The sequence below is a fragment of the Gavialis gangeticus genome, unplaced genomic scaffold (genome assembly GCF_001723915.1).
Source record: "Gavialis gangeticus isolate Ggan-Ray unplaced genomic scaffold, GavGan_comp1, whole genome shotgun sequence".
Taxonomy (NCBI): domain Eukaryota; kingdom Metazoa; phylum Chordata; order Crocodylia; family Gavialidae; genus Gavialis; species Gavialis gangeticus.
This window is the reverse complement of record NW_017728995.1, coordinates 33,328,710-33,345,111: the sequence shown is the minus strand read 5'-3', so window position 1 is coordinate 33,345,111 and position 16,402 is coordinate 33,328,710.

The following is a 16,402-nucleotide window of genomic DNA, read 5'->3' as shown; positions in this document are numbered from 1 at the left end:
CTGGTCAAGCTCAGGACTTTGGGTGGGAGGTCTGTAGCAGGCTCCCACTGTTGTGTCCACTGCGCCATGTTCTCCACAGGTTTTAACCCAGAGGGTCTCCAGGTGTCCACCCCGGTCACCAACATCAGATTGCAGGGATGTGTAGCTCTCCTTGACATAGAGAGCTACACCCCCACCCCTTTTATCTACACGATCCCTCCTGTACAGGGTATAGCTATCTACACCCAAGGTCCAGTCATGGGAGGAGTCCCACCAGGTCTCCGTTATCCCTATGACATTGTAATTATTTGCACTGAGCAGGAGGACGAGCTCCTCCTGCTTGTTCCCCAAGCTCCTGGCATTTGTGTACAGGCAGGAGAGTGTCCCCTTGGGGGCTCTTGCCTTGCCCGCAGCTTGTACCAGGGCTGGGGCAGGGGTGGGCTCCCTTAAGTGCCTTGGCCTGCTGGCTTTGCAAGGGTGGCTCAGCAGGCCAGCAGTGGTGGTGGTCCCCCCATCTCATCCTGCCCCAGCCCCTACTTTGCCCAACCCCTCAGGGAGCCACGCCATCAGAGCCTCACAAACAGGCTGTGCAAACAGGTGTGCTTGTCTGCCTGGCGCACAAGTTAGCACAGAGTTTGCACAGGAGGGTGAGTGGGAAGGCCCTGCCTGTGCACCCCCACCATAGGGAAGCCAGTCCCAGCCATAGCCAGCCCACCAGCACCATGAGACGGATGGGCACACGCCGCAACACGAGGGCCCCTCGCGGCCCCCATCCTGGCTCCCCTGAGACCAGTATTGGCACTGGTGAGGCCACATCTAGAGTCCTGTGTCCAGCTGTGGGCCCCCCACTGCAGAAAGGATGTGGACACATTGGAGGGAGTCCAGTGGAGGGCAAAGAAAATGGTTGTGGGGCTGGGGGACGGGACTGGTGAAGAGGGGCTGAAGGAAATGGGCTGATTTAGTCTGGAGAAGAGAAGACTGAGAGGGGATTATGATATCAGCCTTCACCTCCCTGCAGGGGGGCTGCAAAGAGGATGGAGCTGGGCTGGTCTCAGTGGGGGCAGATGACAGGACAAGGAGCAATGGGCTCTTGTTGCAGCAAAGGAAGTTGAGGTTGGATATTAGGCAAAACTATCTCACTAGGAGGGTGGTGAAGCACTGGAACAGGTTACCCAGAGAGGTGGTGAAGTGTTGCAGGTTTTGAAGTCCCAGGTAGACAAAGCCTTGGCTGGGATGATGTAGTTGGGGCTGGTCCTGCTTTGAGCAGGGGTTGGACTAGATGTGACCTCCTGAGCTCCCTCCCAACGTGAATTTTCTATGATTATATGAGTCTAAGTAAACTGGGATAAAGATCAGGCAAAACTGGGTTTGGGACGTGCATGGAGCCAGGCCTGGTGGCATCCTTGAAAGGCCTGGGCGGATCCAGCGTTCTGAAAAGGGGGTGCAGATGGTGAGGTGTATCATCACATATAACACCACACATGCTTTTCTCCAAGTAATAATAAACTAGATGCTTTATGAATAGGCGGGGGGCTGGGGACTCTATTACTTTGTTTAAGATCAAAGCAAAACCAAATATACCTTTATAGGAATGTGCACTAATTTGTTGCATCATATATAATGTTTTAAATACAACAAAAATAGGCAAAAGTAATCAGAAGATGCTGTTTCTTTAGTCCTGCTGTCATTGGAATTAAATGTACATCTTTTTCAGGTTCATAAAACTCAATAAGAATATAAGAGCTGCTCTTGCCTAGGTCAGACCATAGGTCCATCTTGCGCAGTGCCCTGTGTCACACAGGGACAGAGAGAGGAGCCTGGAAGAGAGAGAGAGACCTGGGTCTGACCAGGGTTTTCCCCCTGTTCCTCTCCCTTGCAATCTCCAGGATTGAAGGTCCGATTCAGAGGCTGTTTCCTTTACACCTGCATGCCTACTGATCTAGCCTTCTTGGGTACCTTGACAATGCTTCACTGAAACTTACTCCCATGCCTGTGTTGATGTGCGCCTGAGCTAATGTTTCCATGCCTGAATTTTAGCTAGAGTGAAAAACAGTCTGCAGGACTGTGAAATAGAGCTGCATTCAGAGGATCATTTCACAGACAGCAGAACTGCAGGCTAGATTCATAGATGTTCGGGTCGGAAGGGATCTCAACAGATCATCGAGTCCGACCCCCTGCCTGGGCAGGAAAGAGCACTTGGGTCAGATGACCCCAGCCAGATGCCTATCCAGCCCCCTCTTAAAGACCCCCAGGTAGGGGAGAGCACCACCTCCCTTGGAGCCCATTCCAAATTTTAGTCACCCTTACCGTGAAGAAGTTTTCCCTGATGTCCAGCCTAAATCTGCTCTCTGTCAGTTTGTGACCATCGTTCCTTGTTACCCCAAGAGGCGCCCTGGTGAACAGAGCATCTCTGATCCCTTGCTGCGTCCCCCTGATGAATGAGATTGGGGGAACCACTTCTACTTCCCTGCCTTCATCCTCCTCCACACTAACTGGAGATAGGAAGGTAGCAAAGCCTCTGCCTGCCTCCTATAGTACCCCTGATGGGCTCCTCTTCCCCAGGGAAAATGTGTCCCCCACTGTCCCCACAGATGGGGGACAGATGTGAGACAGTAGGGAAAAGAGAATCAGTGGGAGTGTCTACACGTGCATTTACACCAGCTTAAATTTACTGCGTAGTAACTTACTGTTCAGTAAGCGGGCATAGGCCGGCGTCTATACTCACAGGTGTTAAAGCTCATTAACACAAAATTAAATGTACTGTGCAGTAAATGGGAATATTCCATTGTCTACACATGCAGGCATTAAAGTGCATTAATGCTGTGCGTGGACTGATTTGGGACTAAAGTTAATCCCAAATCAGTCCACACATACAGTGCTACTGTGCAGTAAAGCATCTACACGTGCATTACTGTGCAGTAACTAATCGGGAATAAATTCAAGCTGGCGTACATTGCCATATTTACTGCCCCATATGGGCGTGCACATGTAGACGCGTGTCCATCCTGCGCAGTTATTTCAGTTACTGCGCAGTAAATGTGCATGTGTAGGTGTACCCAGTCAGAGGGGCGTTCCCATCTCCCCTGAAAACCGCTTGAAGTCCCACAAGCCAGGAGCTTCCTGGTCGCTGCTGGACTGGCTACAGCAGGCATTGAACAGCACTAAGTAGCAGGAGTCATAAAATCATAGAAAATGAGGGTTGGAAGGGGCCTCAGGAGGTCACATCTAGTCCAACTCCTGCTCCAAGCAGGACCAGCCCCAACTACATCATCCCAGCCAAGGCTTTGTCGTACATCTCTGTATTATTATTGCCCCATCTCTGCTCTTTGCATTCTCTTGCCCCTGTGCAATGCACTGCACTGCAGAGGAGCTCTCAAGCTCTCTGGCCCAAACAATAGGCCCTGATTTTCACAACAGGTTTTCAGCTGTTCGTTACAGCAAAGTGGGGGAAAAACAACATGCAAAGTAGCATTTCATGTTTCTTAATCAATTTGCTGAGGGCTGCTCTGAGGTCTTACTGAAATGAGTTGGTGGGTCCGGCTCTTGAACCGGGGCCCAAGGGCAGCTATCGCAGCATTAGAGAGAAAGGGGAAAGAGGGGAGGAATGCAGAGAACAACAGGGCAAGATCGTGACCTGCGATTATTATTAGTCCGGCGAAATGTATCCGTGTCTAGCAGGCTGCTGAGGTGGTGCGCCAAGCAGCACCTGCTCCAAGGAGCCCTCTCCAGCCTTTCCGGCTGGCCCTTCCCTTCCCTTCCCTTCCCACTCCTGATTCTGGAGAGGATTGTGCTAAAGAGGCCCTGCTACCAAAAGCAATGAACCTCCAGGCAGGATGTATGCATTGCCCTCCCTGCTTTGCAGTTCCCTCTGGAAATTTACACCTGGTAGCACAGGTGCTTGCCGCCCTCCCTGCCCACATTGCAGGTGGCACCAGCCTCTTTTAGGAATTGCAAGGCAGGGGTAGGGGACTTCCCTGTCCCAATCAAACCTTTGGGACCAGCCAGAGGCTATGGGAGGCCTGGACAAAGGTTCCCAGTGAGAGCCCAGGATGCTGCCAGGTCCTTCAGACTGACCTCAACCATAAGCAGGAGGCAACACAGGATGGTCTGTACCCCTGCCTAGGGTGCTCCAGGCTCCAGTCAACACCGTCCTGTCTAATCCTTCACCCACCACCTGGATTCCCCACCTGCCACGTGCTAGTGCCTTGGTGGCACGCCATGCACAGCCATGCCAATTGCCATCTGCAGTCTTAGACACTGCCCAGCCCAAGCCATGCACAGGCCCTTTATGCCTGGTTGTCCCAGCCATCAACCATCCCTTGACAATGCAGGTGACAGTAAGAAGGTCATGGTGAAGAAGCTGTGTCTGGTGGTCCCCATGCAGTAGCTACAGCTCAGCGGGGTTATCCTTTGCATTCCCTTGCACACAGAGGGGTTAGATAGACAGGGTCTTCATAAAGTCCTTGTGCACAACCTAAGTTATTAAAGTTTAAAAGTGCACAAAGACTTTATGAAGACCCTGTATACAGCAAGCCTCCTGACCTTATAGAGGAACACAGTGTCCTTGTAACACCCGGCAGGGAGGTCTGGATATGTCTACACTGCAACTAAGGAGTTCAGGTACGGAGAGCAGCGTAACTGCAGCAGCATAGCTGCCGAAATATTTATCAAGGGTCCCAGGCAGCTTTGCAAGCCCCTTGCCAACATGGCATCACTGCTAGCAGTGCCCGAGCCGAGTAGTTTAAAGCTAGCTTGGGTATGAGCTGCAGTTACTGCAATACAGACATATACTGGGTGATATGACAGCAGCTGGAGCCAGAAGGGATCTTCGGCCAACAGAAGTAGCTGTGGCTTTTACTTAAATGCACAAGAGAATTATTCCCCCTGATTTACACCCTGGCAACCAACCTGATTCACAAGCACTTCACCTCTCGCTCTCAGGGTCAATAGCAACTGAAGATGCAAAGGAGGATGGGGAGCAGAACTATGAGGAGCCCAGATGTTTCAGACAGGCCCAGGTTAAAAATGAAACTGGACTAGATTCAATTAGACCACTCAAACCAGAGGGATTTTTGCAGGGCTTCCCCATCACCCATGAATAATTGATGAGAAAGCAAACCTGAGAATAAATGGAAACCTCTCCCCTTCAGGACACAGCCAGAAGATGAAAAAAAAAGTCCGTTGAGGTTAAAACAGAAATGCAAACTGTCCATTTGAGGTTGAGCCTCTTCACTACGAAAGTATTAAAATGACTCGATGATCTTCCAAGGTCCCTTCCAGCCCTAATGTCTAATGTCTAATGTCTATGAGTCAGGCAGCCTTTGACTTTGTAGGGTTTTTTCCCCATATAACACAGTGAAGGTTTTAAGACCCAGGTAAACAAAGCCTTGTCTGGAATAATGCAGTTGGGGCTGTCCCTGCTTGGAGCAGGGGGCTGGACTAGATGTGACCCCCTGAGGTCCCTGCCACCCTTGTTGTCTGCGATTTTCTATACCATCATGAGTATGAAGCCAGTAGTGCTGTACTCTCAGGAGTGATGACTGGCCCTGAAAAGGTTCAATTTATGTTTTGAGCAAAAGTTCACATCAGTTCTTATTTTTATCCAACTGGCTTATGCAGCCGGAGTAAATATTTCCCATCTCCATCCCCTCTGCTGCTCAGGGGAATATGACTCTGTGTGCTCCGGATATCATTTAACTCAGATCATAGCTGACATTCCCGTAGTGCTTTGCATTCAAGAGGATCGCAGGGCCTTTCGCAATCTGCTGGGCAGTCACCTCTGGGGTGGAAAGGGGCAATTAACCCCAGCACTGCTCTGGAGGAGGGGTTTTATTCTAGAAATGATTGACAAAGAAATGCCCGGGGATCTTCAGAAAACCCACACAGAGCAAGCTGCCCGGTACTTGGAAGGACACAGAGTTAAACCAGTGCTTGTGGGTCTCCAACCTGCAATTCCAGCGAATGGAGTTATGCATGCACGGCAGCAGTGATTAGCCCATATCCTTTTCACAGCCTGGGTACATTTGAGACGGATAGCGAGGGGCTCACCAGGATGGCTCTGACAGCTGACGCACCTAGCTTCGGCACAGCAGTGCCCCGGGAGCTGCTATGTGATCTGCCAATGGACTATCACCTCTGGGAAGTCTCACTTCCCAGCGGGTGTTGCTGCCATGGTGTTGCTTCCCGTGGCACTGTCCCCAGGTCCTTAGGCAATGCCCTTCCAGCAGGCAGCCATGCACCCGCTGGAAAGAGCTTGGGTTGGGCTATCAAAACATCATTGCAATAGGGCTGATAAGCAGAGGAGGCTTCCCTGATATCACAGAGCTGGAAAATGCATGGGGAAGGCAAAGGGAAGACAGGGATTTTGCAGGCAAGGGCGCAGGGGTGGGTGACTGGTAGGCAAAGCAGTGTTAAGAAGCACCATCAGCTGCCAGGGCCCAATGCCTGAGTCCAAGGTGCTCCACTCCCCCGGAGCCCCGTGCATCCTCCAGGACCCTGCCCCGCCACGCTGCCCTTCAGATGCACGGAGGCTGGTGCCAGTTCGTTCCCTGCAAGAATCCGGGTGCGGAGCCCGGAGCTGGAATGTCCCCATCGAACGCCCTGTTCTAATTCGGGCCCGTGTTGCTATTCTGGGCACCGCGTTTCAGACAGCAGGCATCCTGCAGCTCAGCAAACAGCTACACTCCGCACCCCTGGTCCTCACGGGACCATGGGCGCACGTCGTCCTGATGATAACCGGGAGGGGCCCTGTGAGCAGGCCTGCTGGGATGCCTTGGGGTCCTCCTCCAGGGGTGCAGCGGTCCAAGCCAGGACTTGTGCTCCCTTCTCCCAGCTGGGCCACGGACTCATCCTGTGGCCGTGCCTCAGTTTACCACTCTGCTGGCAAAGCAGGATCCTGGAGGATGCACGGGGCACTGGAGGAGTGGAGCACCTTGGACTCAGGCATTGGAAAGACCCCCTGATTGGCTGCTCCCAAGGGCATTTGATACCTGATCCCTCTCTTTCCACCCACACCTGTTCCTGGTGCTTTGCTCCCAGCACGGTCCAGGAGAAGTCCGCATCACTACCTCCCACACCCCAACGGGGCTCGAAGAGGGGACCGTAAGAGCTGCCATTTGCTGGGTGCGGCATCCTATCTTGCACATGTCTCCAAGCAGAGGTTCACTGGGAGGTGCCCAATGGCTCCTTAGATGCCTTCAGGAAGTGGTGGGCACCAGGCAGGACTTTCTGTGTCATGTCTTCACCTGGTTATTAACCTGTAACCTTTGCTGCCGTTTCTGTTGTGTCATCTGTTCTCCCACAAGCAGAGATGCTGCTATCCGCTTTACTCTCCCTGTTGTACACCAGGTGGTTTCTCTCCAGCCGTGCAGAAACACTTGTAGCCTCTGGTGGGCCTAGGCTTGCTGTCGCAGCACAACAGACAGGCCTGTCTCACACCATGGAAGAAAGTGGATGTCCACAATCTCCCACCCCCTGCAGCTTCCACAAGTCAGAGGCTTAGAAAGCCTTAATTCAGGGGCTGCTTCCACCCCTGATCTACCAAGCTCAATACCTCCTTTCATCGACTTTTCCTTTCCAAGGATTGGTCCAGTCCCCTTTTGAACTTGGTTCAGCTACCAGCCTCCACAACAACCGGTGGCACTGAGTTCCCTGAGTGATACAAGGCATGTCTACATTTCAGCACACCTAAATTTAATGCACATTAGCCTAATGTGCATCAAGCGGGTTTAAGCAGGTGTCTACATGTGCAAGCATTAAAGTGCATTAATGCTGCGTGTGGACTGACTTGGAACTAAAGTTAGCTCCAAGTCAGTCCACACACCCGGCATTAATGTGCTTTAACTATTCATGCCTAAATTTGATACCTGCAAGTACAGGTATCAAATGCAGGTATCAAATGAAGGTGAGATTAGCCTAAATTCGCCATTTTTAACGCACATTAAGGGCATGCATGTGTAGACATGCACCCTTAATGTGCATTAACTTAGGCTAATGCACATGAAAGCATCACGTGTACATGTGCCCACAGGGTGGAAAAGAGCTTCCCCTTGTTAGTTTTAAACCTGCTACCTAATAGCTTCATTTTATGTCCCCTAGTTCTGGTGCTGTGCTAGATCATAAATCAGAAACCCCATGGCATATTTTGTAAACCTCTCTGATAGGGGAGCAGGTGTCACCTCCCCAAGCACAACTGAAAACACAAGACTGGAAGCAGAAGGGTCAGAGTCCCCCCTCACATACCACAGCCACACAATGCCTATTAAAACCCACAACCCTATTAAAACCCCCCAAATTCACACACTGCCAGAGGTAAAGAGCAAGGGAGGCAAGGGTGCCCCTAAAGTTTCCTTGCAGTTTGTCTAGCCTAGAGGATTCCTGCTATAACTCTGCCTTGATTGCAGCCGCAGAGGAGCGTTTGCAGGGAATTGCTGCCCTCAGCTGCAGAAGCAGTTGTCAGCAGTGCAGGGAAAGTCCAGCTGTGCCCCGGCCCCTGGGTTTGGAAACTACAAGCTCCGGATGGGAGCTGCGGCTGTAATACGCCTGAGCAGATCAACATGTTTCATGGCATGATTCATGGGGAACATGTTGCATGGCAGGGAGACTGCTGCAGCTTTTTACAAGGCATTTGCATTCCCGTGCCACAGAGACCAGGCAGCCGGGGGCTAAGAAAAGGCAGCTGGACTTACTGGGCTGAGCAAGGAACCAAAAACCATTAGCACCTGGCTTCTAATCCCAGCTCTGCACACGACATGCCCAATAGCCCTAGGTAAGCGCTTTCTCCGTGTTGAGTGGCAGTGGTCCCATTTTGCATAGCGCTCCTGAAAATGCATTGAGCGCAGTAAGCAAGGTCAAGGGCGCCCCTGACAGCTCAGGCCCCCGTTGCAGTTGGCCTGCGACAGACACGGAGCGGGCGGATGGCTTCTGTCCCAGAGATTGCACTCTTGAGAGGGTGATGGGATGCAACAGGTGGCTGCAACCAAACAACAGGCTGGGGAGCATGCAGAAACAGGACACCTATCAGCCCCAGCACAGAATTCACCTGCCTTTCATCTAGACAACCGCCGGCAGAGGTAAAATAAGGATATGTGACTCATTGGCTCCCTAAGCAGCCAACGAACCTGTGCACCTGAGACAAATGAGACTGACAAACCCCACAAGGCTGGGATGAGCTGTACCCATCTTCTGTCCAGGCTCAGGGCTGAGCAGTTATCATCGGAGGGGTGGGAGGGCAGCCTGCTTGCACCAATAAAGCGCAGTGGATGGGGCCTGGGAGGGGCCAGAGACCTGGCTTTGCTTCATGGCTTGGTCCCAGGCCTGTGGTGTGACCTTAGGCAGAGACTTACCTTGCTCCTTCCCTGTCTATTTGGAGTACAGGTCCCCTAAGCAGGGTTGTCTCTTGCTGTATGTGTGCAAAACCTGGGGGGAAAGGTCTCCTGTCTTAAATGGGACCCCTGGTGCTGTCTTCACAATGCTGTTACTAACAGACCAGCAGAGCATAAATTTTTGGAAACAGATGGGTAAACTGAGGCATGGACCAGGGAAGGATGGCTCCCAAGCTTAGGTCCTAAGCATTAGGCCACTCTATGTGTTCATGTGGTCTTTGGCCACTTCCATTGGACTAATAATGGAGGCAGATACTTCAAACAAGTATTCCTGAATAGCAGCACAAGGCATCCCCTTAAATCCTGCCCCCCGATACCCCACCAACTCATCTTCCTCCAGTTCATGTAGGAGCAGGGCTCTTGTTCCCAAGGATGCCTGCAGAAAACAAAAGCCCTGAGGATACACAACAGAAAAACAGGACCACCTAGGACCTCTGGGATCACCAAGTCCCACTGCCTGCTTCACAGAAAGCACAGCACAAAATCCGTCCCAGGTCTACTGGGCAAGAAGCATTTGCTGTGAATACCTGAGAAGTGCTTGGGGGATGTTGGAGCTACAATGGTCTAGGAAGGATGCGAGAGGCAAGGATCTTTGTAGGTGATATCATTGCCTTCCTCCTTGTCATAAAAGTCTGGTCATTCACAGGGAGCAAAAACAATTGCAGAGCGAAGCATGAGCATCCCAGACGAGCCTCTCAAAGGGCCCTGGGTTTTAGGGTTGGGCTCACTAGCCGTCCCTTTCCTTACGAGGAGAGGCAGAGAGGCACGGGACTCTTCAGCCTGGAGAAGCAAAGGCTAAGGGGTGACTTGGTGGCAGCCTATAAGTACATCAGGGGTGTGCATCAGGAAGTGGGGGAACATCCGTTCACCAGAGCACCCCAAGGGAAGACAAGGCCTAATGGTCATAAACTGCTGGAAGACCATTTTAGACTGGACATAAGGAATACTTTACCATCTACATCTTCAGAGTCTGGAATAGACTCCCCCCAGAAGTGGTGCAAGCACCTACTCTGGACACCTTTAAGAAATGCTTGGATGCTTATCTTGCTGGGGTGATCTGACCCCCGCTGACTTCCTGCCCCTTGGGCAGGGGGCTGTATCCGATCATCTTATGAGGTCTCTTCCAGCCCTAATGTCTATGAAATCCGTAGCACCAGCTCCAAGCCCCCGTCCACACAAACAGGCTGTGAGCAAGGCAGGGGCTTGGAAGTGGGTTATGCAGAGGGCTTACCTACAGTTGTGAGGAAAGCAGAGAGCAGCATCTCTGCTGGTGGACAGGTTGTAGAGGAAAGGAAAAGAAAGATTCAGATAGAGAGTCAATAAGCGCCTGGTACAAAGGGAATGGGTTCCCCATTGTTCCTCCTTAGCTCCATTGCAAATCATGCAGTGGAAGAAGGGCAAAGAGTAGCTCATCCAATTCTGCTACAGACAAGGGCACAGCAGTGACAGGGACATCCATCATATAGACACCATCCACGACACCGTGCCAAAGGCGGCAGTCAAAGTCTGGAGCCCATTGTACCGGGTGCGGTATTTGCTGGCTAGCCAAGCTGTTCCTGTCACAACCCTGGATGCTGCCCTCCAGCTACATCCTCAATTCAAACACAGCACCACCCTGCTATGGCATCACTTTGACCTTTAATAACGACTGAGGTGGGACAAGCTTCAACAAATGACCTGGAAAGGAAAGGCCCACTGCAAATCCCAGCAGAGCCCTCTGACAGAAACCAAGGCTGAGCTTGAGTACTACCCCTGGGAAATCAGCAGGATCCTTGCTACTGAGGCCAGTAGAAGCAGTAAAGCAAAGCTTCACATAGAAGCCAACTGCTTCTTCCATTCATGCACAGATCCTTCAATTCTTCCTTCCCAAGTTACACTGAATCCATGTGATGCTCCCAATGCACTCTCCACCCTACTGTTTCACACACAAGCCTATTCATATCTTCTTTTTGCAGAAAGAGACATGAAACGACCAGATTACTGTATTTTCTCACATATGACACGCCTACCAATAAGGCATGCAGCATGTTTTTGGAAAGCAGAATATAGAAAAAAAGATGTTTCCAGAATCAGGGCCAACTGGGTGACAGAGTAAGTCCTCCTGAAAACACATTTATACACATATTTTTTCATCTCACAATGCGCCAGAGATCCTCCACTTAATCGAGCCTGCTCTGCATACGAGCTGACGTGCACTGTGCTGCACCATGTTCAGTTGTGTAAGTGGCAAAATGCACATCAGTGCACAGAAAATGGTGGTGGTGTGCTTTTGAATGAAAGCACCCCTCGTGTGTTTTAGTTCAAAAGCATGACGTCACCATTTTCTCAGCAGTGATATGCATTTTGCTGCTTATGCAATTGTAAGCATCGCAGCGCTGGGCGCTTTTCAAAGTGTCCAGTGCTGCGACACTTGCATGTGTAAAAATGCCCATGGTGTCCAGGAAGTGTGGCATCCCAGGAGACAGTCTGAGTGAATATGGGTGGACCTAGAAGTTTGTTAAAGTGGGGTGCACATGATGAGGTGCACCTTCTCATATAAAAATAGTGCATTTTTCTCCAGTTAAAAAGCTTTACTAACACACTACAGATGTAGGGCTGGATTATTCAGTTTATGATTGAAGCAGCAATAAATAGAACTTCATTGGAATGAGGAGCTGTGAAATAGGAGCTTCATGACCAGGAGCAGCTCACAGATAGCAACGGGGCAAAGCAAAGGGTAGTTTGACTGGTGGAGCATCAAGACCATTAAAAAGCAGAGAGGGTCATTAACACCTATGGACTGAAGAGTTTAGCAGGAATCAGGCACATGACAATGAGCCAGGAAACCAAGTGCCTCTCTCAGCACTGTCTGACTAGAAATGCTACTGCCACTAGCGCTGCGGTTGGTTTGAAATTTGGGTGGAGCAGGAATCAAAAGGGGTGCAATTGCACCAATGTACCCCCCTGGATCCGCCCCGTGACTGCAGCAGCACAAGCTTCCTGGTATAGCAGGACAGCAACGAGGCTAGGTCCCAGATCCTTTCAAGGGCAGTAGTGAAACTGCTACTTCTTTATTGTAAATAGTTCATTATACAAGTGCCTGCAAATCATCGCGCACTGTTTCGCCACCACAATCCACATCAAAACACGGCAGACTGCATGCAGCTCACTTGTCCCAAGTCAGCCCAAGATAGCAAAAAATCAGAGGTGCTTGGCTTTTACAGCAAGAAATGTGTCCTAAGGACAAAGGACGTCGATCTAGGCATTTCTCTGATAGTATCACCCTTGCCTCTAGTTCTCACGGCCATGCATGCTTCCTTGGGAATGGGGCTTATTGCAGGCAAGGGTATGAACCAGTTTTTGACAATGACACGGAGGCCTATTGTTTTCCAGTGAGCAAAGGGCCCAGGGAATGTTTGTTGACAGCGTGATGTTGGTTACAACCGGGATTGGCAGTTTTGAGGATTTTCCACAGCTCGTGTGTCCCTCCGAGCTGCGGTGCACTGACCCAGACACAACACTGACAGCTGCAGAGTAAATAAATAAAAACAGAGTAGTTTGATCTTGCAAGGGAGGTGGTCGGGGCTGGGGGGAGGAGGGGGTCAGGCAGACGGGACAGGATGGGACGGCCACAGCTGTGAGAGGAACAGATGCGGCGCGCGGAGAGTTTAGCCAAGGGAGCGGAGAATAAAGTTCTGCAAATGTAAGCAATGCTGGGAAGTCTTGGAGAGCGGCGTGCATATTTGGGACAGGTGGGAAGTGTTTACATTCAAAGAAGTAGAGCGATCGGCTGCAAGAATCCCGGTCACATTACCTGTGACCTAAGCTGACCCGAGAGAAAGTCCGGCCGGCCGACTCGTTCATGAGTCCCATCCCTCCAGCAGACGATTCAAGGCAGGCGTGGTGCAGCGAGGTGCTGAGGACTTCCAGGGACTTCAGGTGTTTTGCTTCCCCCACCCTGGAGATGCTAAGCACCCAGCTGGATTTGGCCCCAGATGGCTCTTTAAGAAGACACTCCTCCAGGCATCAAGTACATGGCAATGCTTGGCATTCACCTAGCAGCAGCCAGCTCTCCAGACATGTTTAAACGGCACGCCACGCAGTCATGTGCAGGTTCCTGGGTCTCTGAAACAACCACCTTGGCCAAGTGGAGCACTGGAGTGAGGCTGACCTGGCTCATAAAGCATCCAAGCTGATGGGACTTACTCTGAGCTGCTCCTATCCCTGTAATGAATGGTGCCAAGCACGTGCTCCCTAACTCAGGGGGTCCTGAGTATAATCAACAAACTACTCTTCTGAGTGCTAGTTTGATTCATGGGCCTATAGTCATCTAGGGATCTGCTGACCTCACGATGGGCAGTCCTGCCATTACTCTGTCCTTTTTCAGCCCTTGTCCTCCAAGTATCTCCAAGAGCTTCCTATCAAACACTGGAGCACAAGGTGGGGAGGAATCTCCTGAGCTTCGTTCCCTCCTATTGCAGATAATAATCCCTTTCATAAATGGACCCAACTTTCAAAGAAGCCCAGAAGAGGCAGCTTACATAGCCTGCCCAAACGTCCACCCCACTGGGTGAGCATGGGGGGGCATCCTGTGCCCAATGGCACATAAGGGAGTGAGATGCCCCCCTCTAATGATCAGACATGTGTTTATAACTCAGTTGACACAGGCAGTCTTGAGGCCAATCTAGAGTCAGGTTTGAACTCACACCTCTGAGGACACCGATGGACACCAGAGTCCGTCTCGCAGCACAGCGGGAGGTTCCCCCCCCATCCTTAACTTTCAGTGAGAGTAGGGGACCTCTGTCCTTACAATTATTTTGAAATCCCAGGCTAAATAACTAACCCACATAAACTGAAATGATTTCTATAGTCCCTGGCAACCACAGCATAAAAGATAATGATAATAGCAACAACAATAGTCATAGATGTTGTTGTAACTGGTTTTCACACAAGCAGCAAAGTAACATGCCAAAGGTTGCACTACTGAGCCGGTGTCAGGAGGGAGGAAAAGCAGCCAGGATTTCCTCCTTGTTGTTCTGGGCCCTGCCTCTCCGCATGAGTCCAAGCTCCAAGTCCATTTATTCCCTTGCCTTTGTCTACAGGAGGAGTCTCCCACAAAGGCAAATCCCTTAGCAGAGGATGCTCAAAGTCAACATGCAACAGGACCTGAATATTTTCCGATCAAGTTAGGGGAAGAATTATAAACACCAAGTCATGCTGAGAAACGTTCTCTGAATTCATTCACACCCTATTGCCTCAATAAAAATAACTTTATATGTTAAGTTTAGGACCATGAAAAGCCCAGGGGATAGCAGGGGATTAGCACAAAAGGGCAGCAAGGCAGTCAAAGACAGCCAGAAGGGACATCTTGAGTGGTCTCCACAAAGGGAATAAACTATGCAGACTTTATAGAGGTGGGTCTGGGAGCTCTGGAAACAAGGCTACAGAGTCATTTGCCTTCCTGTTACTGCTTTAAATCACATGCCCTAAAAACACTTCAGCTACGTGCTTTATTTCAGTTAAACGGGGTATTTAAATACCGGCAGATCATGAAAAACATGCTTCTCATAGGGCAGCCAGTCATTAATAATGCACATAGTCATGTGAAAGGGGTTGAGTCAAGAAAATAGTCTCAATAAATTGAAATTAATATTTAGTCTGCTCCATGCTGAGAAAACCTTAGATGTCATGGTGGTATGGATAGAGAGAGAAAGCATATCAATAAACACTAAGAAACAGAGGGAATTAGGGACTCAAGGAGCTGAGATGAAACCGTCTCAGCAAGGAGGCTTTTCTTGGTTTTAACTAGTTTGCTAATATAAAGCCTTATATATTAGATCTGACCATGGCAAATGGTGCCTAAACATGGGGATCTCAATCCCCGCCATCCACCGGCGCTCCAGCCCAGGTCCCGTCTGTGATGCTGACCAGTGCCAGACACTTCACATGAGGTGTGAGGATTTAGAAAGGAATTTTCCTCCGGTAGATAATTAATGCCTTCCCTTCCCCACTGATAAGAAGAGGCTATATGCCCCGAAGCATGAGGATTTCTGCCTCTAGGAGGGTCAGGAAGGACTTCAGCTTTAGGGTGATGCCAGGTCCCTTCTCCTCTGTCCGCCCAGCCATGGCAGAAGGGCCACAAGGTCAAAATCTGCATTTTGTTAGTAGGTCTAATAAAAAGGACCATCTTTGAACCAAGAGCTGTAGAGTTTTGCATTTTTTTTTGTCTCGGACCAACATGGCCACCAAGTACACCCAGAAAAATTGCACCAGGTAAGCAACTGGGGTGACTTTGGTAGCAGTGACTGGAGCCATGCAAAGAAGCCGCAGACATTTATCACATGTACCCTGGAGTTTCATTGGGTAAATGTGTTATCTTTGATTAGACCAATGAAATAGCTGGGAAAATTGCTCTTTGCAAGCTTTTGGGAACAAACACCCTTCATCAGGCATTGGAGAGTGGCTGCTGTTGGTTTGGGTGCTCTCCTGTGTAGATTTGAAGTTAATATGCAAAAATGCAGGTCTGTGAAAAGGCAAACTGACAATAGGTTGGGGGTGGGAAGAAGGATGTAGACCCAGTGAAAGAAGATGCGTGGAGTTACACAATCACTTCCTCCCAGCCTAATGACTTCCCAAAGCCTGCATCCAAGTGAGATGGGTTTTACCAAGCCTGCAGACTCCTCACTACTGACCCTGGACACAACTCTCAACTTCCCCAAAAGCTAGACCGATGCCCCCGGATGGTGCTGAGAGCAATAGGATAAAGTGAATCCAGAGATATCAGCTCAGGCGTTGTGTGGAGGAGGGCCGGGCAACACAAAAACCAACAGTCCTCACAACTCACAAACGTGTGCATCGTTCAATGGCAAGGCGTTTTTGGGTAAACGTGATATCTTTTATTAGGCCAACTGAGTAGCTGGAAAAAAGTTCTTTGCAAGCTTTTGGGTCTGAATTCACATCAGACTTACAATTCACAGAGAGACCTGGGCACCTCCTGTATAGGGGCAAAAAGGCCCTGAGGAACAAAGCCTCCTCCATGCAGCTGAGAATTAAGAAATGAG